Source organism: Canis lupus, chromosome 33 (assembly GCF_003254725.2).
Source record: "Canis lupus dingo isolate Sandy chromosome 33, ASM325472v2, whole genome shotgun sequence".
Lineage (NCBI taxonomy): Eukaryota > Metazoa > Chordata > Mammalia > Carnivora > Canidae > Canis > Canis lupus.
Window position 1 is genome coordinate 2,258,393 of NC_064275.1, and position 27,643 is coordinate 2,286,035.

General features: G+C 40.1%; 1 long non-coding RNA gene across 1 annotated transcript; it reads left to right on the forward strand.

Moving 5' to 3' along the window:
- The first annotated feature begins 12,310 nt into the window (after positions 1-12,310).
- Positions 12,311-26,783, forward strand: LOC112640857 (uncharacterized). The gene is made up of 5 exons (XR_003124304.3): positions 12,311-12,400; positions 13,715-13,848; positions 23,684-23,744; positions 24,827-24,926; positions 26,430-26,783. It is a non-coding gene; the product is annotated as an uncharacterized LOC112640857 (long non-coding RNA).
- The last annotated feature ends 860 nt before the right edge of the window (positions 26,784-27,643 follow it).

The following is a 27,643-nucleotide window of genomic DNA, read 5'->3' on the forward strand; positions in this document are numbered from 1 at the left end:
GTCAGTCAGCTGTCCCCCGAAGGCTGGGAGAACCTAAAGGTCGGGAGGTATTTAAAATACACGAAAAGTGTGGAGCAGAGGCTGGCATCTTCGTTGAGGGGGCAAATAACTCCAGAAGGTGACTGTCCGGAGGGGGCTAAGCAGCTAGTGCAAGGACAGTAGGATTGGCTTTCTCAGTGAGCAAATTCTTTGGGAGACAATAACATGGAATTGATGTATCACCAGTTCCTTCAGGCCCGGGGAAGCACAGTCAACAGTTTTCTTTTCTTTTCTTTTCCTTTCTTTTTTTTTTTAATTTTTATTTATTTATGATAGTCACACACACAGAGAGAGAGAGAGAGAGAGAGAGAGGCAGAGACCCATGCACCGGGAGCCCGACGTGGGATTCTATCCCGGGTCTCCAGGATCGCACCCTGGGCCAAAGGCAGGCGCTAAACCGTTGCACCACCCAGGGATCCCCTCAACAGTTTTCTTTTGGCTCAACTAACTCATCCTGACTGTCCAAAATGAGGGGAGGTCGAGTCAAATTCCTCTTCAGGCCAGGAGGGTGACAAATACACGAGCAGAGGAGCCTGGATGTAAGCAACATTTCTGGATGCATTTGCCCTCTTTGACTAAGTGTTCTTTTCTTTTGCCAGAAGTGTGGATACCAAAAGATTTCACTTTCTCATGATCCTACTGTGGGAAGAGAAACAAAGACAGGGGCTAAAGGAGCAGGCTAAGTGAGGTGATGGACGGCAGTGGGACATGGCGCATCAGGGCGCCAAGGCCCCTCCTGAGATGGGCCTGGCTGGGGATGGCCCGCTGGAATGTGGGCCGGCCTGTCGGGGCTTCTGTTTTCAACAGAAACTAGAAAACCAAATTCTTAGATGGAACTCCTGATTTTTAAATTACGGCTGCCAGTTTAACTTCTTTATGCAGCCTTTTCCCCAGGACTGAGAGTCTTAATGCAATGGTTATATAACCATCTCAGCAGCCTTTGCTCCTGGCCCAGAGCAAACTCCTCTGATTTATGTTGCCCTAAGTCCTACAAGATAGTTTCCCAGTGAGTTGGATAAACAACTCTCTTTTCTTTTACCTAGAGCTTAATGGATCGTTTTTTTTCTTTTGCCATTGGCTTTGGGAAATTCCCCTTCAATGCATCATTGGAGGAACATAACAATAGGCTTATTATAAAACACATCTCAGTATCCACATGTCACTTCATGGACCCTAAAACACCACATGTATGTGACAATTAAGGACCATAGACATGCTCAGCAATACTATTTAGAAAAGGGTCTCGCTTTGGTAATAGATGTTTCAGGAATATTTGGTGAATTTTCAACGCTGTGATTGTGGAGAACAATAGGAGTTCTAAGGATAACAGCCTTTCATGAAACCATCATTTATGGATGTGAAGGAGCCCTTAATAATCAAAACACAAACCAAAACAAAAAGCAAGCTATTCACAAGTCTTCTCAAAAAAAAAAAATAATAGTGGGGCAAACAAAAGTGTTATGGCTTCAAAGGTTATTCAGACATATTAATCAAGTGCTATACATGATAATAAAAATGGTATAATCTGAAGGAAAATTCAGAATTAAAAATAATCATACATAAAGGATATTTTAGGTAGCTCTCTATTTAGCTCCTATTCTTATACTTAAGGAATACTTTCAAATTTCAAGAACCTCTTTGAAGTTCCGTAAATTTCCATATTTTGGGGTCATGGTCCTGTGTGCGGGGCATAACTTTTTTCTTGTCCTTGTGATAAGGATAGTCAATGATTGCAAAGCATTTTTAGAATATGAATTTTATCTTATGACACATTCTCAACTTAGGGTAATACGGAGCTTTCCTAAAATTCTGATGCTCTGAATCATTAAAATCCATGCTTTATCTTCTAGGCTCAAAAATATGAACGTCATCTGATTTAGTGGAGCATTGAATCATTTCCCCCCTGCCTTATCATCTCTTCATCTGATTACATGAGGTAGCCAATCCATCCATCACACATATGAGTCCCTCCTGTAAGTCTGATCGTGAGTTCCCCATTGCCCAGTGATCCATGGCTGTATACAAATGACCCTAAAGCTGGTGGTTTAGAGCCACAACAGTCATTTATTTTTCTCATGAATCTGAGGTTATCTGTTGCTCTGAAGAGACAGCTCATGTCCGGCCTGTGTAGGATCCCTGGGAGGCCTGTGCAGGGCTGAGAGCCCACTTTCAGGTGACTCCTTTATGTGGTGGGGAACTGGGTGCTGGCTGTTGACGGGCAGGTCATCCTGGGCTTCTCCTCATGACATTGTGAGTTTGATCACGGTGCAGTGGCTGTTCCAGGAACAAGGAGAGACGACAGAAAGTGCAAGCTGCAGGCTTCTTAGGGGCCAGACCTATAAAACAGCAAAGTAACACTGGCGTCATATTTGGTTGGCTGTGCAGTCCAGCATCCACCAGATTCAAGGGAGGAGTGTCAATGGGAGGAGTGTCAAAGGAAACAAAAACTCTATTCGCCCACCTTTAAAATTTCATCTGCTAACACGACCACCCTCGCCATCACTACCTCCCCACCCAACTCTACTTCATTTGCCTGGATTTCAACCACATGGAGCAAATGATCCGCCATAACGGGGTTGCTTTTTTGTTTCTTGGTATGTCTTAAAAAACTATCTTCTTGGACTATTCTTATCCAGCTGTGTATCCAGGGTCCCATTCCCAGGGAAAGTGTCCCTGGGTCACTGGCATCTTTCCTAACTCCTCTCAGGAAGTAACGTTAAGGACATTTCTCAGTGCTTACCTACTCTACAGTCGTCGAGTACAGTGTTTCTTGGCCCCTCCTGGCATAATGCAGAGTGAGAAGGGAGTAATTCTCCATTGAAATTGCATAGATTCTGGCGAATTAGAGATTTATTGGAGGATTAAATTTGTATAGACTTGGAATCTAGTTATATCTCTACCATTCAGGTGTGTATCACCATAGGTAAGTCGCCTAAGCTCCTGTGAATTTTCTTAGCCTGACTTCCTTCAATTCTCACAAGAGGTAACAGTGTCTGTCCTGAGGCCTCACGGGAGCCTAGCAAGGTGAATAAAATTTCATGTAAAAATCACTTAAAATACATAGAGAGCTACTGAAATACATATCTTTAGAAACTATCAAATGGGGTAGCCCGGGTGGCTCAGCGGTTTAGCACTGCCTTCGGCCCAGGGTGTGATCCTGGAGTCACAGGATCAAGTCCCACATGGGGCTCCCTTTATGGAGCCTGCTTCTCCCTCTGCCTGTGTCTCTGCCTCTCTCTCTCTCTCTCTCTCCCTGTGTCTCTTGTGAATAAATGAATAAAATCTTAAAAAAAAAAAAAACTATCAAATGACCATAGGTAATATTGGAAGAATTGAGCCAAAGAAATAAAGACGACTTTCGCATCCAGTTTGTCCATGTAGCGTTTAAGATCAATATTTTTTGCAAACTGCCATGGTATCAAGTGACTTTTATTTTTCTCCAGTTTTATTGAGATGTGATTGGCATATAATATTGTGTAAATGTAAGCTGTGCAATGTAATGCATATTGCAAACTGATTGCCTCCGTAGGGTTAGTTAACACCTCCATCGCCTCATGTAATCACTGCTAGGTGTGTGTGAGATGATGTTTCAGATCCGCTCTGAGCAACTTTCAATATATAATATAGTGCTGTTAACTATCGTCACCATGCTGCACATTAGCTCCCCAACACTTACTCATCTTATAACTAGAGGTTTGCACCCTTTGACCAACATGCCCCCACTTTCCCACCATTCTACTTTCTACGAATTCAGCTTTTTAAGATTTCTCATATGTAAGAACATATACAGTATCTCTTTTTTATGACTTACAAAAAAATACATACTTTTAAAGTCATCAATGGAAACATCTTTTTTCTTAAAAAAAAAAAAAAGATTTGTTTTAAAGAGAAAGAGTATAGAAGCAGAGGGAGGGGGAAGGGGGAGGGGGTGAGAGGCTCCTCAGGACGACTTTCCCGCAGAGCCCCGAGCCCATCCCAGGACCCCAAGATCATGACCCGAGCTGGAAAAAGTGGCCAGTGTTGACCTGACTACAAGCATCATGCAAAGAGGGAAATATCATTTGTATATCATTTCAATCTCTACTTTATTGAGGTCACGAAATTCTGAAAAACTTCATGAAGGATTAAAGCCCCGCTGCCTCTAGCTGCGGCCCGTCGGGCGTCATCGGAAGAACGCGGGACACGCTGAGCTTCTGCTGCTCACCTGCGGTGGGCCGTAAGCATTTATGTAGGAAAAAATCGGTTTTGCCAGGTTTTAAGGATCCAGGGAAAGAATTTTATTTTAAATTCATCATGGAGTTTGAGACAGAACACTTGAAAATATCTGTTCCTTAAGGGATGCTCCTTCTGGGGACAGCGAATGGGAAACCCAGTTTTCTTGACCTGAAATGAGGTGGCTTCTTCAAAAGTAAGTAGCTCTTCCCCTTATGTGGAGAAAAAAAAAAAAAAAAAAAAAAAGAGTGGGAAAATGTTTTCAAGGGAATGAGGGATGTGAGTGTCGGGATTGCCGCGGCGGGGCCGGCGCTGAGTGTGCAAGGGCGGCCTGAACCCCGGGGGAGGCGGCCTCGGGCTGCGGCGGGGGAGGCCCGCAGGTGCAGGTGCAGGTGCAGCTGCAGGTGCAGGTGCACGTGCGAGCCGAGAGCGCTGGGGCGGCCCAGGCCGGGCCGGGACCCCGGGAGAGGACAGTACGGGAGGGCGGCGGAGCCCTGAGCCCGGGCCGAGGGCGTCACCTGCCGGCCGCGTGCAGGCGGGAGCACGAGTGTGAGCAGGAGCAGCACCGCCTCCACAAGTTGCGGTGAGGCCTGCGGCCCTGCGGCCCTGCGGGGCAAGGGGCAGGTGCCGTTGCAGCTGAGGCCTGTCCTGCCTCACAGGGCACTGCATCAATTCGAAAGGGTCAGAGAAAGAGAATGGAAAGGACGAGGCCTGCAGTCCTCTGACAGGGTCATTTTTTAAAAAATATATTTTACTGACTCCCCTCCACAGGGGTGGGGTGTAGCACAGCCAGAGCTCACTGGTTGCACAGAATGTCTGGTCCCTCCCCAGGTGGGAACACGGCCCGCGTGTCCTTGTGTGGCCCCTCCGCAGCCCAGGCGGGGTGTGTGCGTGTGTGTGTGCGTGTCAAGGCAGACCCCTGTGACCTTGCCGCTCCCCCATCACACACTTGAGAAGAGAAAACCCGGGTACAGCGGGGGTTTGGGCGGAGGCAGAGGCCACCCTGCTCCTTCCCCTTCATCCAGGCTCAATCCTTAGGCCCGCTGTGGGAGGCCAGAGGCTCTCATCGCACGTTCTGTCTTCCCGTTTGAAGGGCCCCCCTCAACCTCACAGGGGGTGCTGAGGGAGAGGAGGGCAGAGACTCTAGGAGCCCGGGGAGAGAGGGTGCCTGCCCGCTAGCCCCTTCTCAACCCTTCACCGAGGCCGGCGCTGGAAAGAACAGTCAGAGCTGCGCGGGGCCCTGCCTGACACCGTCACTGTCTCCCAGGACCCGTGGCATCAGCCAGGTCCTTCTGAACCCTGATCTTGCATCTTCCCTGGACCTCAGTTCTCAGATATTCTGGAAATGAAAGACTTCCTGAAAAACAAGTGTAGTCCCTTCCAAAGTGGCCTCCACCCTGTTTTGGGATAGAGAAGTGGAGAGCTTTCAGGGTAGTTTTTTTGTTTTTTGTTTTTTGTTTTTTGTTGTTGTTTTTGTTGTTGTTGTTTGTTTTTTGGTCCCCCTGGTGGATTTCATACACATTGAGAAAAAGAGAGAATAAAAGCTATTAATAGTTAGTTGAGACTTGACTATAAGATATTTTTCTGATTTTGCGGGTGGCAAGTAATGTTCAAATCCACTTTTGGATATTGCTGATGAAGCATTTTATGGAGTAGAAAGGATTTTGGATTTGTTTTCTTAAAATAAAGAAAATGATCTATTTGTTCTAAGTTCTCCTGTACCAGTCACCTTAATTCTGTTTGATGCCATTCTTTGGAAAGTTCTGGTTTATAAGAAACCTTTCTCTGGTAAAAGTAACTTTAGAGATCATTGTTAAACTCAAGTGAAGAGTAATCAGAAATTAAAAAAATTTCATCCATTGCCTGCCTCGTTCTTTGTATACATTTTCTGCAATTGATCAAATTATTTTCTATATTCATTGATTCACACAAATGTACTTAGATTTTAAATGTCCTCTGTAAGTGAATTGAATCTACCGCACTGGTTTCCAAAATCATACGTACCCACCCACAAGGCGCTGGGATGTGAGTGAAACTGCTAGAACTCATGATTTATATCATTTTGTAATTGTCTTAAAAATGTTTGTGTATGTTTAAGTGTATGCATATTATGGCAATACAATACTTTTATAGAATGTGTGAACAGATATTTCATATTTATATAGATTTTTGAATAAATATATCCCATATTTAATATATATACCTATATAAATATATAATATATACCTATATATATTATATATATAAATATAATATATATATGTAATATATATACCTATTGTCTAGAAAATATATGTTTTTAGAGAAGCTCTTTTTGCTGTTAACTTGCCTCTAGCCACAGGTAATTGCAACTGATTCAGACTAGATTGATCAGAATCTTTCTGAATTTTGCAGTTGAGTCAGAGAATCATATTCTGTCTAGATGGCCAATATTGTAAGACCATCTAGTGTCCTGTGCTCTGCTCTATGGAAAAAACCAAGCTACTCTAAAGGATACAAATGAAGATGAAATAAGTGGAGATGAGATATGTAGAAAATATCTTTTTCTCAAAGATTCTGGGGACTACCTACATTTCCCACTCCTGAAGTTCAATAAAATGTCTTAGGGTCCTTACAACATATTTTGAGTTTCTGTCAAGCGACAGAAACTTGTTTAATCAATGCCACCATCAGAAGTACACAGAAATCTTATTTATTAACAGTTTATCTCTTAAATGATAAATATTCTGGTGACAAAGCTTCAGTCTACTTCCTAATGGTAGAAGAAATAGAACCCAGAAATTTGATTTTAATCTTTTAAAAAACAGTTTGACTTTGATTTATATAAAAACATACATGTTGATGAGGGGCAAGATATATAAAGTATAGGTGAATTTAAGAAATAAATAAAAATCACCTGATATCTCATCATTCTTAAAAAGTTTTATAAGTAGTATTTTATTTTATACCTAATTTTTATAAATTTGTCATCAATGTATCTAATGTTATTTTTTCCAAAATGTATTTAATACTGTATATCCAATATTCTATTCAGTATGTGTTTTCTGTTTAATATTATATCATAAAACCTATATTATTACCGTAAAACTTGACTCGAATATGCTTTTGAAGTGATAGTATTAATTCCACAGTGTAGATGCACCATATTGTATCTACTAATCCTGTAAGTTCTCTAAGCTTTTTGTAACTTTTGGCCAGAATATCTAACACTGAAATTAATATATGCTCTCACCCGTGAGTTTTTTCTTTACCTAATTAATTAATTAATATTGAAGTAGGGTTGACACATGTTACCTTTGTTTCCGGTGTACCACATAGCGATTTGACAGCTCTGTACATCATCTTATGCTCACCGCAAGTGTAGCTGCCATCCGTCAGCATGCAGGGCTATTACACTACCATTGACTGTATTCCCATGTTTTACCTTTTATCCCTATGATTTACTCATACTGCAACTGGGAGCTTGTATTTCCCACTCCCCTGCACCCGTCTTGCCCGTCCCCCACCCACTGCCACTCTGGCAACTACCAGTCTGTGCTCTGTATTTATTTAGCTTCTTCCCTCCTTCTCTCCCTTCCTTCTTTCCCTTTTCTTTAAAATCTGTTTTCTTTTCAAGAGTCCACAAAAAAAGTGAAATCCTGTGGTATTTGTCTCTTATTTCACTTAGTCTAACATCTTCTAGGTCCATCTGTGTTGCAAATGGCAGATCTCATTCTTTTTTATGGCCAGGTAAGAAGTTTTGGACTGCATCTCTGGATATTTCCATAGAATAGTGAGATACATACATTATGGATCAAAAAAGCATGATCATTTTAAAAAGACTGATTTGTTTTGCAGAGATGGTTATAGCAAATTTTCGACAGCAACATTTGAATACCCATCTCACTGGAATCTCACCTGTAGGGCATATGATACCTTAAAAATTGTCCAAGTATTACTTTATGTTATCATTAAATATATTATTCAAAAGCTTTATACAGTAGACAATAGAAGATTTTAAAAATGAAATAGATTTACAAAATCAAATAACTCAATGAGATTTAAGAAAATGTGCCAAACACAACCTCAGAGAGTCTAGTATTGATAAACTGTAAAATATCATGGTGATGTGTAAACAAAGGTACTTTAAACCGTAGAGATGAGTTTGCAAAGAATTTTAGAATTATATGCAAATCTGTATAAGAAATAGAATACCCAAGAAATTATCAGAAAATATCAGGTGTATATCCAAGCAGTATTAGAGAATAAATGATGCATAAAGGAATAGAAAATAATGTGAAGAAGAAGGAAATGAGCATCTGGGTATGGCATTGAAATATTTGCTGTAGATCAAGAGGCACATGATGGAAGAAGGAGGGGCATCTAAAACTGGGAATAAGCCAAATACTAGGAAATTCATATATAACGGGGGAAAATAAGCACAAAGCTTATTTCTCTGTACACATACTGCCCCATCTTTCTTTGATAATTTCCTTACACTTCACTTTGCCTTAGTAAACACATTTAAAGAGAATTCTCCAAAGTCAAAGAGGTGATAGATGGTAGGTGATGGAATAAGCAGCCACAGAGAGTAAACTGGAGGGTTTACTTCTTAGTTCTCTTGAGAAGCCGGTTTCATTATTTGAAACCAACTTGTCTATTTTTCTCCTTTGATGTGTTGTTAAAGAAAGTTTTGCAAATTGAATATTGCTTCTGTTCTAATATTCTAAAACTGTGCTGATGCAGAGAGAATGCTCCAAGGTTAATAACTTAATCTTTTATCATATAGAACTTCATATATATTCTAACTGTGATCATGTTCCAAATTGTGCCTTAAAACAGCTCATTAATAATAGCTGATGTCTTTACATTTTAAGGTAGGTCAATTATATTTGACATGATGGTTGAATTTCATTAAAAGGTAGAAAACATTAATCTTCTAAGTTTAAGAAACTTTTTTTTTGCTTATAAAGGAGGGCTTTTGGGAGGGGGAGTTTGAAATGCATAAGAATGTAGCACATTTGATTTAAGAGGAAATGTCCAGTTGTTTTATATTAAATATGTATCCTTAGAATACAGGTTTTTGAGAGTAAATGGGCAGCCACTGTCTCAGCCCAGATTTCCCCAAAGTAGTGCTCAAGCAAGGTTTTGCATACAGATATTTTATTTAGGAACAGGATCTTGCAGAGCAGGAATGAGGGATAGGGGTATACAGTGGGACTTTCTAGGAGACCAAAAAAATGTATTTTAGACATCTCTGACAGAAAGGAGGGCATATGTCTGTCAACTGCTGTCCCCCATTGGTCAAGCAGGGTTCCACAGGCAGTGCCTCATTCATGTTTCGAGGTTCCACCGTGTGCGTGGTGACTGTTCCCACTGACATCTCGCATTGTGCCGTTGGAGAAACCCCCATACAGGAAGTGAGCAGTGTATATCCGTGGTGAGTCTGTGGCGAGGTGCGGGTTGTAACCTCCTAAGATCTGGTGACCCCAGCTGGAGTAAGGAGCAATGCTGGAAAGACTTGAAATTAGGCACAAGGGTTGTATATGGAGTCTAATCCTTGTAGCCCTCAGATGTATTCACAGTCTGCAATTCCCAGGATTATTTGAACGAGGTAGTGTTCCCAATGGTAAAGCTTGTCCCGCGGCTGTAATTGATATTCATTATCTACGTCTTCAAATATCCATTCTAGGTTTATGTCACCTTCAGTCAGAATTTCGGCTCATCTATGTGGCTTGTCTAGTGAAATGATCCTTCAGATCCAGAAGAGCTGACTGTTTAACTGAATTGTTTTATTGTACCTTAGTTGCTGTAATTGTTTGTTCACAGCTATTAAGGAGCACAGAAGAGCCAAGAGACACCCCCATGAATCACTTGTTTTCCAGACATACTCCTCACCTGCTATGGTAGTGGCAGTCCTCTCTCCTCATGGTAGTCATGGTCAATACTCCCCAAGTATAGTAATTTATTTATTTTTTTGGTCTGTTGATTCTTTGATGTGAGGATCCCAACATAATACTTATAGCTTTAAGTTCAATGGAGCTTTTACTGTATTCCCTGGTGGCAGGACCTGTTTTTCCTCTAGAAATTCTACTCTAATGTGGGAATAAGAAGCAAAAATTCTGCAGGTGCATTATTAGTGGGAGTTTTGAATATAAATGTTGATCATATATGGACCTATGTATTCTAATTATCAGGACACAGTTTTAGCTTTTGGTTTTGGTTCAGCACATGAAACTCATTCTGGAGATAAGGACACTGACTCTACGGGATCTTGTCCCCAAGCTGGCAACATGGCCGAGCCTCTATATAGCGTGTTTCTACTGGGTTGAATGTTCTGGGTAGCAAGCTTTGTAAAAAACTGGAGGATCCATCATCATCTTCCCATTGTTACACCTCTTTCCACCATAATAAGCCCCTTACTCTCATATACAACTGTGTAACGTACAATCTGAATGACTGATGGTGCTGGAAGAGGCATTTGAGAAAGGGAAGGACAGATCCCTATCCCAGAATAGATATTGAATTTGGTAAGGATTTGTCACTTATCCTCCAAGATGTTAAAGGTCAGATGTAGTCAAAGTGCCAAAAAGTGCATAGCTATTCTCCTTGAGGGATGGTGCCACATTGAAGGCGTGGTATTATTTTTGCTGCCAGTAAGTTGATTATTTAGCAGTGGCAGTCGTGATCAGTCCTGCTGAGAGGGAACCCGTGCGGTTGGGTCCCTGTTCAACCTCCTCCCCTTCATCCGTGGCTCATTTCTCCAGCATTGGGTGGCTGAGGGAGAAGGCCAGCATTCCTGGGACGTGCAATTCTGTTTGTTGGATGGTTCCGTCTTACGCCTGCAGTAGGTACATTCTTATGAGCCTCATTGGGAGGATGAGAACATCGGCATAGGGCCATACAGAGTTAATGTCCGAGTGTACCGCTCACAACTTGGCTACTCAGGGGTTGTCCTTTCACCGTTGGTATTTACAGCCGTTGCTGGATGAGAGTATAGCAGAGCAGCATTCACCATGTGGCCAATACCAATACCCATCCATCTGTAAACCAGGTCTAGGAATTTTCCTTCTTGGTCGATTAGTTCTAGGACACTTCTCTAAAAGGCCAAGTCTCTATCTGAATTAGCAGATGTGGGGGCTGTGCTTGTTCATTTGTTTTCTAATAACTTACTTGCATTTTCTGGGTCTGCTGAGGCAGCATTCTGAACAGGTCGTGTCTATCATGCGGTTGGGTGCTGCCTGCTAATGTTACGGGACGGGCAGCTCCGATCCACAGTCACTCACTATCTCCCACTAGTCTTCAGTTTGTATCAAGATTCACTAATACAACAGGAGGTATTTTTCAAGCTTTGGTCGCTCTGCCACAGAAAACCTGGCCTTGTTGCAAAATCCTTAGAATTTGTGCAGGGACTCTTCTATCATGGCTTACCACATGTGCTGCGAAGATTTTCTTTTCTTTTTTTTTTTTAAATTTATCATATGTACTTCTAGCATCCTCAGACATGAGAGGTCATATGACCTGAGTTTCAGGACAGCTTGCATAGATCTTAGACGTCCTGCAGAAGCTTCTGTTACTCTGGGAACAATTAAAAACTGTCAGCATTATAAGCTACTTCATAAATAGTTAAAAAAAAAACCTTTCAAATTTCTTCCAGATATCAAAAAGGGCTACAAATTGACATGTTTCTTTTTTCACCATAGAGCATGTAACATAGAGCATATTGTCCTTATCTTAAACAGAATGTCTCAGTATTCTTCTGACCCCTGGACATCTATAAACTTCACAATAGAGTATACCCCTGAGTTATCATGATATTTATTTTTTACCCCCTGTCAATTCTGTCTTACAAGATTACTAACTGTTCTTGAGTGCTGATTAGCAGTATTCTATTTTATTTATTTTATATTTTAAAAAATATTTTAATTATTTATTCATGAGAGACACAGAGAGAGGCAGAGACACAGGCAGAGGTAGAAGAAGGCTCCCTGTGGGGACCCTGATGCAGGACTCATTCCCAGGACCCTGGGGTCAGGACCTGAGCCAAAGGCAGATGCTCAACCAATTAGCATTATTTACATTATAATTGTCCAATAATGTTGTTCTGCAGAATTTCAAGATGATCAAATTCCCTGTGTAATAAGATCCTTTCCTGAGGACAGAGAGTGAGGTGGGTAGTTGACAGTCTTGAAAAAAGAGTGAATGTGTACTGCTTTCTCTTCCAAGAAAAAGAGAAGTGCTCTCTATCTTCTGTACTGGTAGTGGTTGGAAAAAATATATCCAGTAGATCAATAACCACATACAAAATGCCAGGGGCTATGTTGATAAGTTTTAGTAAAGAACTACTTCCAGCACAGAAGCTGCTGTGAGTAAGGCTACCATTTGGTTAAGTTTATAATAATCCCTCTTCGTTTGTTACAATCCATCTACCTTTTCATAGACAAACAGGTGAATTGAAAAAAGGTTTGTGGGAAGTGGCAGCGGTATCTGAATCCCTCCAGGATTGAAATACTGCTTTTTTCTTTGCAATATTGACAGACTTCAGTGGCAGGTTAAATTGCTTCTGCTTATCCTTCCTACCATATGGCTCTTACGTCATAGGTTGGAGAACTAATGTGAGAGTATGCCAGCTACTTCATATAGCCAGTCAATTATGCAATTAGAGACTGAAGATTTAAGACCAGAATCAATCAGTAGGAATTTGAAACCATTGTGATATGGAGTTGGACCATAATTATCTTTATTACCAGGTTTTTATAAACCCTTTAACAAATCAGAAGATTCCTGATGGGGTTCTGGTGTCAGTGTCCTAAAAAACAAAAACAAAAACAACCCCAAAATTTGAGTACTATCCTTTCCCCAGTTTGGGTCATAGATCTCTTTAGGGAGTTATTAAATGTTTGTCATTTTATCATATATGCTTGTGGAGGAGGCCTTTTCTCAAGGGAACTAAACATTTTCTTTGTTATGGGCTGCATTTTTCCCTCCCAAACTCATATGTTAAAATTCTAGCCCCTCAACCTCAGAACTTGACTCTCTTTGGAGATAGCATCTTTGACAAGGTTAGTAAGTGAAAATGAGGTTATTAAGGTGGGCCCTAATCCACTATGACCAGTGTCCTTACAAGAAGAGGACACTGACACACAGACAGGAACAGAGAGAAGATCAATGAAGATGTAGGGAGGAGACAGACGTCTACAAACCAAGGGGAGAGGCCTCAGTGGAAACCAGCCATGCTGACACCCTGGTCTCAGGCAATCTAGCATCCAGATATGTGAGAAAGTAAATTTTCATTGTTTAAGTCACATGGTCTTTGATACCTTGTTAGGGCAGCCCTGGTAAAATAACAGAGCGTCTTCCACTAATGCAGTCTGAGTATGTGGATCGCTTTGGAAGGTGGGTGAAGGACTGTGATTATGCAACATAGCAATTCATCTCAGCCCTCTTATTTCCAGACCGTAATTGTATTGTTTTTACAATACAGGGTTCAGCGAGAAAAGGAACCTCATAATCAACCATACATCTGTAATGCCTCTTACAGTGTGTGATGTCTCAGCCAACCGTTACCACTGACTTCCATGGATTACGGTACCTGCCACTCTGGCTTCATTCTAACGTGTAAGTGCTGCACCTGACCTCTGCTGCTCTGTCATCCTATAACGGCGATCGATTCCGGAGAGTCCAGTAGGAAGTATCCCCTCTTGTCATTCCCACTGAGCTTTTCAAAGAGGCCAATGCCCCTCTCACTATTTCATTTCTTATTTTCTTTATGAAGACGCATCCTCTGGGTCTTCCCAGGGAACAGAATCCAGTAGTAGGTTTTGCAATCTCTTGTAGTAAATTCACTTGAATATTTTTATTTCCCTAAATCTTCTGATCCCTTTCTCAGTATCATTCCAAGTAAATTTTATAATCTCTATCTCATTTAATAAAAGACCAAGCTTCAAAGACCCATTCCTATGGCAGGTTAGGACCAAAACCAGTTGTCCTTACTAGGACATTGAACTCTGAGTCACAGGTTTCCAAACCAATCAATTATCATCTATTCAACCTTATATTCTGCTTTACCCTCCACTGACCACTACCCAGCATAATAGCTTCAAGACCATTCACTCACACTCACATCTCTGTTTCTGCTTGTGCATATTAAGCAGTCCCTATAATTCTTTCAACGTATAAGAAATTGAATTTCCCTGTTTGGGCTATACTGAGACCTCACCTTTTTTTTTTTTTTTTGGTCTGAAAGCAATGAGGAGTTGTGGATATATATCATGAAGAGGACAAGCAAAATCTGGCTAGACATCTGCCTCAGAGTCCTTACAGGGTAGTTAAGAACAGGAAGGTTACTTTGTTTATCCAGGGCAAGAAGGCTGCTTCTACTGCCTTGAGAGGTTCAGGGATATCTTATGGTTCAAGATTCTTAGAATTCCATCCACCTCAGGTTTTGAAGGTGACATAAATGTATATATTTAAATATATGCATATATTTTTAGCAGAGCTCCGATTCTGATTAGCGGATGTTATCAAGGACGTGTACTAAATCTTTTTGCAGCTCAATAAAATCTGGGGCCTGGTTTTCAGTAGGATGTATCCCATGGCTATAGGAGATGTGGATCTCTTCAAACATTCCTCTGGGTTCTTTCTTTTCACACATGCCTTAAGTTGATGAAAAGCCAACCTGAGCTTGGAATTTCTTTTTTCAAGGCTTCCAAAGAGATCAATTAGAGACACCTTAATCCATTCTGTAAAAGTACATCCTGTAAGATGGTTTCTGCTCGCCACAGAGACCGACACTTGAACTTACCATATGTATATTATTCCAATCCACCTAAGTTGAGGTTCCTACTAATTGTGATGCTCTTGTACACCAACGTCCTATCACACATACCTTCAGCTGTCTGACTGAGCTTGATCCAGCTTCTAAAACCCACTTTGAAGATCTGGTATGTAGATTTAGTTCAAGTACCAAGTGTCCTAGTGGGTCTATTCAAGAAAGCAGAATCTCAGACAAAGGGTTATATGCAGAGAGCAGGAGTGAGGGGTGGGAGAATGAAACAGGGAAGGAGGGAAAGCTAAAATAAAGATGCATCATTAAATTGGCAATCAGCATGAGAAATTGTGGGTTGAATTCATTGCACTTTATGGAGTGTTTTATGAAATGTGTCTTAGAATGATCTGTCTGGGGGATGAAAGGAGGAAGTATTTATCCTTTGGCTTTCATCTCACATTGGTTAAGGATGATTCCTGGGCATTCAGTCTCCCACACTTCCAGATTGGTCATGCCTAAATGCTGAGCAGGTATCTGCAGACATCCCACACTGTGGCATTAGGAAAATCCTAAACACAGGAGCTATGAAGCAATGACCTGAAGGTTCACCCATGTGAAGTTTATCAAAGTTAGTGAAAATGGGTTATTGGAATATCAGCCAGAATAACAGGTGGGGTCAGGGGCATTTAAAATGGAAACACAGGATCTCGGATTTGTAGGCCAATAGCCGGCTTTAATGGTAAAACATTCAAATGTTTTCTTCCTTTAGAAAAACGTTGTGTTTATGAGAAAGTCTCATACAATTGGATTTCTACTATAATATAGATTTATCCAGAGTCTTGATTGCAAATAATAAAAAGAATTGATAGGGGCCCCTGGGTGGCTCAGTTGGTTAAGCATCTGTCTTCGGCTCACGTTTTGATCCTGTAACTGCACATTGGGCTCCATGGGGAGCCTGCTTCTCCCTCTCCCTCCGCCCCTGCCCCTGTGTGTTCTCTCTCTCTCTCTCTCTCTCTCAAATAAATAAATAAATAAAATCTTTAAAAAAATTGATAAAGCATTTTACAGCTTCCCTCTCTGCCTGTCAGTAGGTTCCCAGTGTGTTGGACGAGTCTCATCATAATTCTTTCTTTCCTTGCAGTTTGTGTAGTTGCCTTTGCCTATCACTGTATCTATCAATGACTTGTATCTAGTGGATGTTACACAACAGGTGGTGCTGCTGCAGATAAAATATGTTGCATTATTTTACTCATAAATATTGCCTTGAATTGGAGTAAAGTTCATTAGCAGCTATAGTAAGGTGCAGTAACTCTTCAGAGTTTCACCAGCTCCTTTTAGAAACACAAATATGAGGTATGGTGAGATTTGAGCTCTTTTCTCCTTCATAGTTTTGGAGACCGGTTTTCCAAATAACCAGGTATCAAAAGATTGAGGTATGATTCCTATACTTGAGTATGAATGAACTAGAAGTGTCCTCTTTCAGGTTATTATCCTGTTCTTTCCCTGTGCGTTGTCACTGCTAGTTTAACTTTAGCTCATTTTCCCTTACCAATTACTTCTTCCTAGGGTAAAAAGTGTCCTAGTCTAGTTTTATAATTATAAGCCAATTAGTTTTACTTTTAGAAATCAGTATAAATTTGGCTTTTTGTTTCTTGCAGCTAAAAGCATTCTTTCAGATACAGCCCTATTTTCTTGTATTTCACTTCTTTGGCCTAATATGACATTAGTCTCTACTGCTATTTTCTGCCAATTTCATTGAAGTATAATCATCATAGAATAAATCACACATAAAGTGTACAAGCTAAGTTTTGCCATATGCACATATACATAAAGCCATCCCCACAATCGAAATAAGGCACACATTCATCACCTCCAGAAGTTTCCTTGTGCCCCTTTCTGTGCCTCTCTCCAATTCTCTCTTCCCAACCAATAATCTACTCTCTGATACTCTACAGTAGTTTGAATTTCTTAGAATTTTATGTAAATAGAATCCTATATTTTGGATTACTTTTTATTTGGCTTCATTCACTCAGTATAATTATTTTGAGAATCATTCATGTAGTATTATGGTCAATAGTTTATTCATTTTTACTGCTGAGTAGTAGTCAGTTCTATGGATCTGCCACAATGTTTATCCATTCACCTGTTGGTGGACATTTGGGTTGTTTCTAGCTTTTACTTATTAAAAATGAAGCTGCTGGGGGATCCCTGGGTGGCTCAGCGGTTTAGCGCCTCCTTCTGGCCCAGGGCGTGATCCTGGAGACCCAGGATCGAGTCCCACATCAGGCTCCTGCATGGAGCCTGCTTTTCCCTCTGCCTGTGTCTCTGCCTCTCTCTCTCTCTCTCTCTCTCTCTCTCTGTGTCTCTCATGAATAAATAAAATCTTTTAAAAAAATGAAGCTGTTATTAATATTTGTGTATAACTTTTTATGTGGATACATTCTTTAGGTTTCCTTGGAAACTATTTAGGAGTAGAACGGCTAGATTGTATGGTAAGTATGTGGGTAAGCTTTTTGCAAAAACTGCCAAGTGCTTCCCCAAATAGTTATCAATCACTAGAGATGTATGAGAGATCTCGTTGTCCACCTCCTCACCAACAGTTGATATGGTCCTTGAAACCTGTTCACTCGACATCAGGTCCTAATCTCAAGAATTATATGTGTTACCTTAGTTGGAAAAAGGACTTTGCAGGTGTACTTTAGTAAGGATCTTGAGATGAGATTACCTACGTAACCTGGGTGGGGCCTAAATGCCATCACAAAGGTCTTCATAAGAGAGAGGTGAAGGGAATTTTGAGAGACACACAGAAGAGGAGGAAGTGGTTTGAAAGTGCAGGCAAAAATTGGAGCTCTATTGCCTCAAGCCAAAGGAATGCTGGCAACCCCCAGAAGCTTAGAAAAGGCAAGGGATGGAATCTCCCCAAAGCTTTTGGAGGGAGTGCAGTTCCTGTCAGCATTTTGATTTCCTATGTCTGACCTCCAGAATATAAATTTCTGTTGTTTTAAGTTATTGAGTTTGTGATAATTTTTTATGGCAGCCTCAGGTAATGAATACAGTGGCTCTCCAGTATTCAGAAACATGATTGCTCTTTATCAATTGGATGCTTCTACCTAAAACCTGGGATGCTTCAATGAGTGACTCTAGAACAATAAATAGAAGAAATTCACAGAGGTCAAATGGAATATTTACAGCAGTGGTCCTACAGCCATCTCATTAGGCAGTGGTCATATGTCCTAGAAGAGCTGAACTAGCTTACAGTGCTGATGTCCTGGCCACACTTTTTAATATTTTGCACATGTTAGGAGTTACTTTAGCTTCTGTCTGTTTTCTATCTATTTTAAGCCTGCTTCACTACATTGCTATGATTTTGTGAGACCTCCTGTTTTGTTTTGTTGTTCCCCAAATATGGTTTCCCTTGAAACTATTAGTTGATTTTTGTTAATTGCAATTCGAGGTTTGTAACTGATTTAGGAAATAAATAAATAAATAAATAAATAAATAAATAAATAAAACATACATTTTACAGTTTGAAAAAGAGAAAGAACAGTTTCCCTAGTATTCAAATCCTTTTTCTTCTGGCTTACAACTAAACATATAAAATGCTTCAGAGGTGATAGTTCTTGGGTACTTGTCATTGTGTCTTACTTCTCTCAGAAGCCCAAATTTATTAGCAACAACTTTTAAGTCTTGCAACAGCCGTGTTATCCCCTAACCTTCCAATAAACAAAATCAACATTGAGTTTCCACTGGGGTAATGCTTGGAGTTCAATACAGATGGATTTGACAATCATATTGGACTATTTAATATTATTTTCAATTCCAGTGATTTATCCTACTCTTTGGTCCACTTCTTCTACACTCAAAAGACTAGCCCTCTGTTGTGCATTACTGGTATAATGGGTTTTATGTCACATCATAGATGCCACCATTTTTCTCCATGTTCTTACATAACTGAATATGTTTATGGAAGTTGAATATGCCTTAGGGGCATGGTGAACTTTGCAGTGATTAATTGAAAAAATTTTAGATATACTCAGGGCATTTTTCAAAATATGTTATACATTCAAGAAATGTTTAGAAACAAAATGAACAGGAGATGGACATTTGCATCACTAGAATCCAAACTGGACTTGACTTTCAGTTTAGTGTGTTTAACTTCTCTTAAGCTCCATTTCCCTAATACCATATAAACAACCCACTGTCTGAGGGAAAATAAGTAAAAATATTGGGTAATTCATAGCAAAAATTACTGCTTGGTTAATTAATTTTTTTCAGTAGTTGGTGATAGTTTTATATAGAAATAGCCTTAGGGCCAAGTGTTAGCTTATTTCTCATTCCTGTCAAATATAATTCATAGAGAGTTAATTATAATTTCCTATGCCCTTTATCCTTTTACTCAAGTGGGCTACACTTGAACAATAAAAGGGAATTAAATAGTGATGCAGGAGACTAAATATGTGCCAATGTGGGAGAGTGGGGCCAAAAAACATATTCTTTGTTCTCGTCTTTACAATTCTGACATTGAATATACAGCCTTAATTGCTTACAAAGAGAAAATATTACATTTCATGTGGCCTTAGAAGGATTAAAATCAACTTCACATTATCATTATTTCTTTGTATAAATAGGAAAACCTGTCACTTGAGTGTTAGGCCAATACTTCAATAGTTAATAACTTCAAGAGTTATTAGTTACTATTATCAAAGGTATCTCAAAAAGCACAGTATTTTTGTAATGCCATCACTCTTTATATTTTTAGTGCAGCTATGTAATTTCAGTCTCACTATAACCATTCTCAAGGTTGTTAGGGTATGTCAGCAAGATGGTACCATTGACGGGTGCCTGGGTGGCTCAGTTGGTTGAGCATGGACTCTTGGTTTTGGCTCATGATCTTGGGATTGTGAGATCAGCCCCATGTCAGGCTCCATGCTCAGTACAGAGTCTGCTTGAGATCCTCTCCCTCCCCCTCTACCCTTTCCCCCTCTCGCTCTCTCTCTTTCTAAAATAAATAAAATCCTAAAAAAAAGATAATACCTTTGAAAAAAATTAAGTAATAGAACTTTGATTATTAATTGCACCATCTACATAAATGTGCCTCTTCAAGAGAAAGACATGTAGATATATGTCCTTCAGTATTTTTTCTAGAATGGAAATGTGACAATAATCTAGATAAATTATAGGACGTATTTTGTGTTTAGGAGGAATTTTTACTTTTTCAGAATCGTAAGTTTGAAGGAACTTTATTTTTTTTTGAAGGAACTTTAAAGATTTAAAAAAATTAACCCCATATTTATCAGGAGAAAAAAGGGGAGTCAGAGTGTGATGATATGCCAAAAAGCAACACAATTAATGTCAGAAGTCATACGAGTGTATGAGTTCTGTGATAGAAGACATTAAAAAGATGCACAGCAGAATCCTTGTAGGTAGAAACATGTATTTATGATGTTGATGCCTATCAACATCAGCGTATTTGCCAACATTGCATTTGATAATATTTTCCTGACTCACATTTCATTAATGTCAATAGTTTCTTAGAGTGCTCTGGTCAGGTCCTAACTGTCATGAGTTACAAGACATGAGGTAGTAAGTCACTTTGGATTATGTGACCTCCAAGACCTCTTCCAGTCCTTAACTTTCATTCTACAGTAAAAATTCGTTATCATCGACTGTGTCATTCCACATCATAGGTGAAATTCTTCATCATGGATAAATCTGCAAGATAGGATTCTTGGTGAATGGATTGTTTCCTTACCTTCATTTAGAATGGAGCCAGAATCAGCCTTGTTTGCACAGTTCCCACATGCTCCCACCCTAACCAAGGCTTCTCCCTGGGAGACCACTCAGCCTGGCACAGCCTGGTTTCCCAGAGGGCATAGCTGACTGAGATGCCAAGACATTATGAGGAGGGGTCAGAAATACGTATTTGCTTTGAGCACATTCTGAGGATTGGATACACACATATTCCATAAGTACAGGCGGCCAAACGTACAGCTGTATGTCAAATGTGTGACTGCTATCATGAATAGGAAAGAAAAAAAATATATATTTTTAAGACGCCAGTGAATTCAGGATAAATTTTTATCTTTCATTTTCTCAAATACTAAAATTAACTAATGTACTAAATGAACACTGTCGTTCAGGGTGTCAGCACCCCAGTGTCTTAGCAGTGTCCTTATTCAGGAAAAGGTGTGGATGGTACAATGGTCTCAGGTAGAGATAACTAGACAAACCGGTGTGAGCTGAGACATTTATGGTCAGTAGTGGTTTAGTGAATAATATCTTCACGAAGATACTTGTAATTTCTGTTAGAGGCTTGAAGTCTGCAGCAAGTCACAGTGGGGGAGTTCCAGATGCTGTGACAGGCTTCTGAAGAATGCATTTTAGGGCAAGAGTATTTTTGTTGCCTCCCCAGTCATATCTGCTCTGGTGTTGGGCACTACCTGCTCTGCATACTCATTTTAGTCCTCAAGTTCCTTTGATTATTAGGACTCTTCATGCTTGAAAAGCTGGCTCTGCTCCTCCTCCACAGAGTGAGGGAGGGAAATGGCACATTTTGCAAATTTCAGTCCTTTTGAAAGGAATAATGGAAAGGAGGTGGTGCTGCTTCAGAAGGCGGGCTACAGATGGAACAAAAGGTTAACTCAAATTTCTGCTGAAAATAGCAAGTAAAAATAGTGATGATGATCTATACAAGAGCAGAAAACATAGCAAAGTGAAGTTATTCATTTTGAATCAGCAGCTTCTTTTAAAACATCCAACATCCTCTGATTGTTCAAAGGGTTTTATTTTACAAATTGGCATTCAGTAGGCGCCTCTGACAATGGTTCATTGTGTCTTTTTTACCAATTGTCAGCAATCGTCTTTCTTTGGATCCACTGAGGAGCTTCAGTGTTCTGAGGTAGTTTCTTTGAGGACAAACGATCCAACTTTTTCCCCCGTGTTTGCTGAAAAAGAATTCAAAGCCTAACTTTGCAGTCAGTGGCTTCAGTTTAGTACATCTGCAGCTGCTTCCCACTTCCCCCATCACTGGAAATGGGAGTTTCCTTGCTTTTCCATAGCAGTCTTTTGTCTGTCTGGTCCCTCACACTATAAAAAAGAAAAAAAGAGAGAGAGAGACTGCTCCTGTGAGAGACTTCTGAGGAAGGTGCAAGTGGTGTATGCACAGGAATGGGACGGGGAGACCATGATTCCCCCTGGCCCCTTCACGTGGGTGGCTTCCGACAGGCACAGAGCAACCTGACAGGATCGGCTTCACTTCTTGTTAGACCTTAACCCCAGCCCACACTGGCTCTTGAAGAGTTTCAGGCTCTTGAATTAGGAAAGATGGTCCTTGCGAAAGAGAAAGATAAAACATTAGATAGATTAAGAAAAGATATTAACAAAGCTAAGTGGCAAAAGAAGTATATTTATTAAATCTAGTGGTGAATACTCTAAGTCTTTTCTTTGTTATAAAGAGAATTTTGAAAACCGTGTTGTAAAAGTCCCATGTAAAATGTAAAAGTAATGCATTGACAAGGGGCACCTGGGTGGCTCAGTGGGTGGAGGGATCAGCTCTGGGCTGCAGCTGAGGGCAGGATCTCTTGGGGCCTGAGATCGAGCCCTGTGTCAGGCCCTGTGCTCAGTGGGGAGGCTGCTTGAAGGTTCCTTCCCTTTCTCCTGGTGGTGCATGCTCTCTCTCTCTCTCTCTTCTCTGTGTGTGTGTGTGTGTCTCTCTCTTTCTCTCCCTCACTTCCTCCCTCTCTAAAATAAATAAATAAATCTCTAAGGGAAAAATGCATGGACGTTTGTCCAAAGCCCTCTATTAGTAATACAATCCCCTATTTGCAGATTTTTTTCTCTTCATTGACTTTCTGTGAACAGATAATGCCTTGGGTCTCCATAGGGCGTAGATGTAGACGCAGTATTTTGCAGGTTGTGATACTTTCCGCTAGAACGTATGGTCCTCTGGTCCTCATTACATTATGACAGCACGGGTGTTAAGATCCCTGTTACGGATGATGGATTTGTTGTTTACGATCTTGTGTCATTTGCATAAGATCACCAGGGTAGACGTTGCTGGTTTTCTTTCTTTCTTTCTTTCTTTCTTTCTTTCTTTCTTTCTTTCTTTCTTTCTTTCTTCTTTCTTTCTTTCTTTCTTTCTTGCCATGGGTGGGCTCTTTTTTTTTTTTATAAATTTATTTTTTATTGGTGTTCAATTTGCTAACATATAGAATAACACCCAGTGCTCATCCCATCAAGTGCCCCCTCAGTGCCCGTCACCCAGTCACCCCCACCCCCCGCCCACCTCCCCTTCCACCACCCTTAGTTCATCTCCCAGAGTTAGGGAATGTTCTCATGTTCTGTCTCCCTCTCTGATTATTTCCCACTCATTTTTTCTCCTTTCCACTTTATTCCCTTTCACTATTTTTTATATTCCCCAAATGAATGAGACCATATGTTTGTCCTTCTCTGATTGACTTATTTCACTCAGCATAATACCCTCCAGTTCCATCCACGTCAAAGAAAATGATGGGTATTTGTTTACCAAAATATATTCCTGGAGTCTGGGTTATGGACGTTGCTGTGACTAAAGACTGGGTTTCCTAGCTTCCTTCATGTACAACTGTGGCTGTGATTTGGCAAATACAGTATCAGTGCATGTGCAGGGACATGACCTCGCTTCCTCTCTTTCTTCCCTTTTGCCAGATCTGATGGCCGGAGCTTGAGCAGCCAGTGCACAGTGAGGAAGGTGTGATGGAAGAATAAGGTAAGATGAACTTAGTTTTGATTAGTTTGCCTTTGCATGAGAAATTAAAAATCTGTGAGTTTATGCCAGATTATTTTTTAAGAGCCATGAGATTCAATCAAGAAACAGAAGTAGAATTTAGTCCCATATTGTCTCAGTCTCGTGTGTTTTTTATAGGGCACAACTTTGGTACACCTGCCATGCCTCAGTCCTGTAATCCTTTGTCCTTCCTCTTGAGTCTAGCCTGTTTCATTAAGGTTTCTCCAACAACTGTTGAAAAATCATTGTTTTACTACATTTTGTGGATAGGATCCTACATTATGATCTGGGCTCATGTTTAAAATGCTTGAAATACTAAGGATTTTAAAGTACTTTTGAAGCATTGATTTTTATGTAAGTAGAAATGTCCACCTTATGACAGTTTATAGAGATGCAAATGAAGATATTAAAATCTTTTACAAAAGTCATTGTGACTCATAAGAAAAATAGGGAGTTGGGCTAAGAAATGGAGCTGCTAGACTTGATTTCCTCCCCTATCACCAATCTGTCTCATTCACTTCTTTCCAATGGATTCTTCAAACAGCTGGTAGTAGTCTTATCTCCTAATGATATACACCACATTAAAAAATGCTACTAATCTAAAAATTCTACTCTGTGAAGATAAGCATATGGTTTAGAAGATGAAAAATGCTGACTATATGATTACGTTCCTGTCTCCTTGTATAGTGCATGATCATTAGGCCATTCATCATTCTTTCTGTGGACTTAATTTTGGGGCTGGGTAAAGGAGAGATGAGGTAAGCGGAGAATGAATTAACTTTCACTAGGTAGACCATAGTTCTTGCCCTTAATATTATACATGTTCCTTATTTTAAAGGTGATTATAGAGAAGTTTAGTGACTTGTCGCTTGGTCACCAAGTCAGGGCTTATCTCTCTGGGTTTTAAAAAGACTCTTAAGTCTAGGGTTTTCTCCTACTGGGTGCTGTTTCGTCTATCTTCACTATTACCTTTTGGGAAGGAGGAAGAACTGGCCTAAAACTCCAGCCTGTCCCCTTTATTAACCTGCTGATGATGAGGTAACTTACTGAATTTGTCTTTCTAGTTATTAGAAGAATTCAAGAAGCATCTCTATGTGAAGGGCTGGTTGTGATGTTGAGATGAGAATGGGCACGTAAAATACTTTGCATGAGGCCCAGCACAGTGTAAGTGCTTGGTAATTTACTGATAAACTTGTCTAATGAGCAATAGAAAATATAAAAGCAGTAGATAAGAGGAGTATTGGGTGTAGGGTTAAGTGACTTAATTTGCCAAAACTAAAAAAAAAAGAATTGCTTCTAAATTTTCACTTGAGAGACAAGGACATCCTGGGAAGGAAAATGTAAATACAGGTAAATTAAGGAGCACTAAGTTTGTTTTATGCCAAACGCAAACCTAACTGACAATTTCATTTACCAAGCACGGTTTTGACTTGCCATAAACAGGGGACAGTGAGCCAATGAAGTTTTCAAAAGTAATCTGATTTACATTTATTTTCAAGTACATTCTATAATTCACGATCTTGAGTGATTAAAACCTGTGAAGCATCTTTGAATTCAAATATATATATTTGAAATATATACTATATAAATATATAAATATATATACTAATAAATATATATGCTAATAAATACTATATAATAGTATTTGTAGAATACATCAAAGAATAAATGCTTACACTATGGTTAGAGGCTGGCATTCTTTTTGTGAATGTGAACAACTCAAGGTTTGTTTTTCAAAAACAAAGAAATAAACAAATAAAATCCAATCACGGACTAGTTTAAGCTGAAAATTGAAACTCATTATTAACATTAGGGAATTTTCGAAAGTTCCTTTGATAGAATTAACTGAGTTCGGTTTCGTTTTTCACTTAATAAGAGTCACTCTAGTGTTTATTAAGGGATTACAGGATGCAGGCTCTTTAGCAAAGCATCAGTTTGGGGTGGTGAGGAGACAGGAACCTGAGTTTTCTCCTGTTGGAGCTCATCGCCCAGAGAGGGGGAGAGAGGTTAGTAACTAAAACGTAAAGCTGTCTCTAACCCCTGTTGTCAGAGGAGAGGTTCCCGGCGCTATGACGTGTTTTACACGATTAGCTGGACTGAAAAAGGAGGGTCAGGGAAATGGCCTGCTGCTGGGATCGGAAGGAGGAGTCACCCTGATGAAGCAAAACCACCTTTTGCCCTGTGGCCGGAGGAAGAGGTGGAGGAAGAGGTGGGGAGCAGGGGGAGGTGAGCTGCCAAACCTCCAAGGCGGGCAGGCCTACAAACACAGAACTCTCTGGCAAGGAGTTGGGTGCTTACAGCTACGTGCCTTGGAAATTGGGTGAAGCATCTCATGTCTGTAGCTGGAGGTGGAGGCAGGAGAGGGCGAGGACATACCCAGGTGCGCCCTTTGGGAAGAGCACCCTGAAGGACGGATTTAACAGAGCCCCCGGGGCTTCTGGGGGAGGCCGGGGGGAAGATGATGGTGTCTCCTCCTTTCCCCAGATGATTGTTCATTTCCCATGGGCAAAGACTTTGTTTCTGATTTCTCGTATTTTATAGGGCTAGACTCAAAATCATATAGGCAGCTAGTATTTGTAGATTAAATGACAAAAGGGCAAATTCGTCTGTTACTTAGATGCTAGAATAATTCGGTTGATTACTTATTATCATTTAATTTATCCATAGGAACAATGGAAGCTGATTGGATAATTTGGGATCCACGGCATACTCTGTTTTTCGAATCCTCATCATAACAGAAAGGAGCAGAACTTCGGGTTCTGGGAGTTGTCTCTTCCTCTCGGTCACTTGATGTGCAAATCAAAGCAGGAGGCAATTGCTGGTTTTTCATTTTTAATGTTTCTGAGCTTTGCTCTATCAGACCTACATGTTATCATGGCTTTGACTTTTTTTTTTTTTTTTTTAGAAAAAGAAAAACACGAGCAATCTAATAAACAGATTGTGCCTCCTACTTGGGATTTTTTAAAAATAATTTTATCAGCTCATATTGTGTTTTGAATTAAAGTTGAAGCAGTAAATTTATTTTATTTGTCTTAGAAATATTCTTGCATGCTAAGTTCTCCAAACTGTCTTTTTACAAATAAATTAGCCTAGGAGTTAACAGAGAAGAGGAAATAATAGCATACTAAATACTAAATTGATTATCCTTTGAGAGTCCTCATAACATCTTTCAAAAGATTACATAAGATTACATAAGATGTTGGATGGCACCTACATGGCGATACGTTCACCATTCCAAGTAGGTATTCCAAAATTATCTTTCGGCCAGATTTTTTAAAAACATGATATCAGCAATATTACAAAATAATGGTTTTGAAAAAAATGCTTTTTGAATTCAGTACATACTTATATCTTAAGTCTTTCAATTGACTTCAAAATTGCATGTGACATTGATGTGCTCTAAAAAAGTGTGTAGTGAGGTTTTGTTTTTTGTTTTTTTTCTCTTCTTTCCATCCCCAAGCATAGTGGTTTTCTAATTCTAACAAGTATGAGGAATACATCAATTAACCTAATACACAAAATCAGGAAGTTTAAGAAAAAAATAGAAATATCAATAAATTTGGACATATTCACGTAAATAATGTACCTCAGACAAAATCATGGATAGAATACAATCCATTAAAAGATACTTGTAAGATATTTCTTAGGATATTTTCTTCAGTAACTTTAAAAGCCAGCAAAGGCAGGGCACCTGGGTGGCTCAGTTGGGTCAGCATCTGACTCTTGATTTTGGCTCAGGTCTCAGGGTTGTGAGATCCAGCTCTGCCCTGGGCACCGAGCCTGCTTGGGATTCTCCCTCTCCCTCTCCCTCCACCCTCTCCCCTCACAAGAGGCAACTCAACTAATTCTCACTTCTACATTGTTTTCTGAGTTTAGTAAAG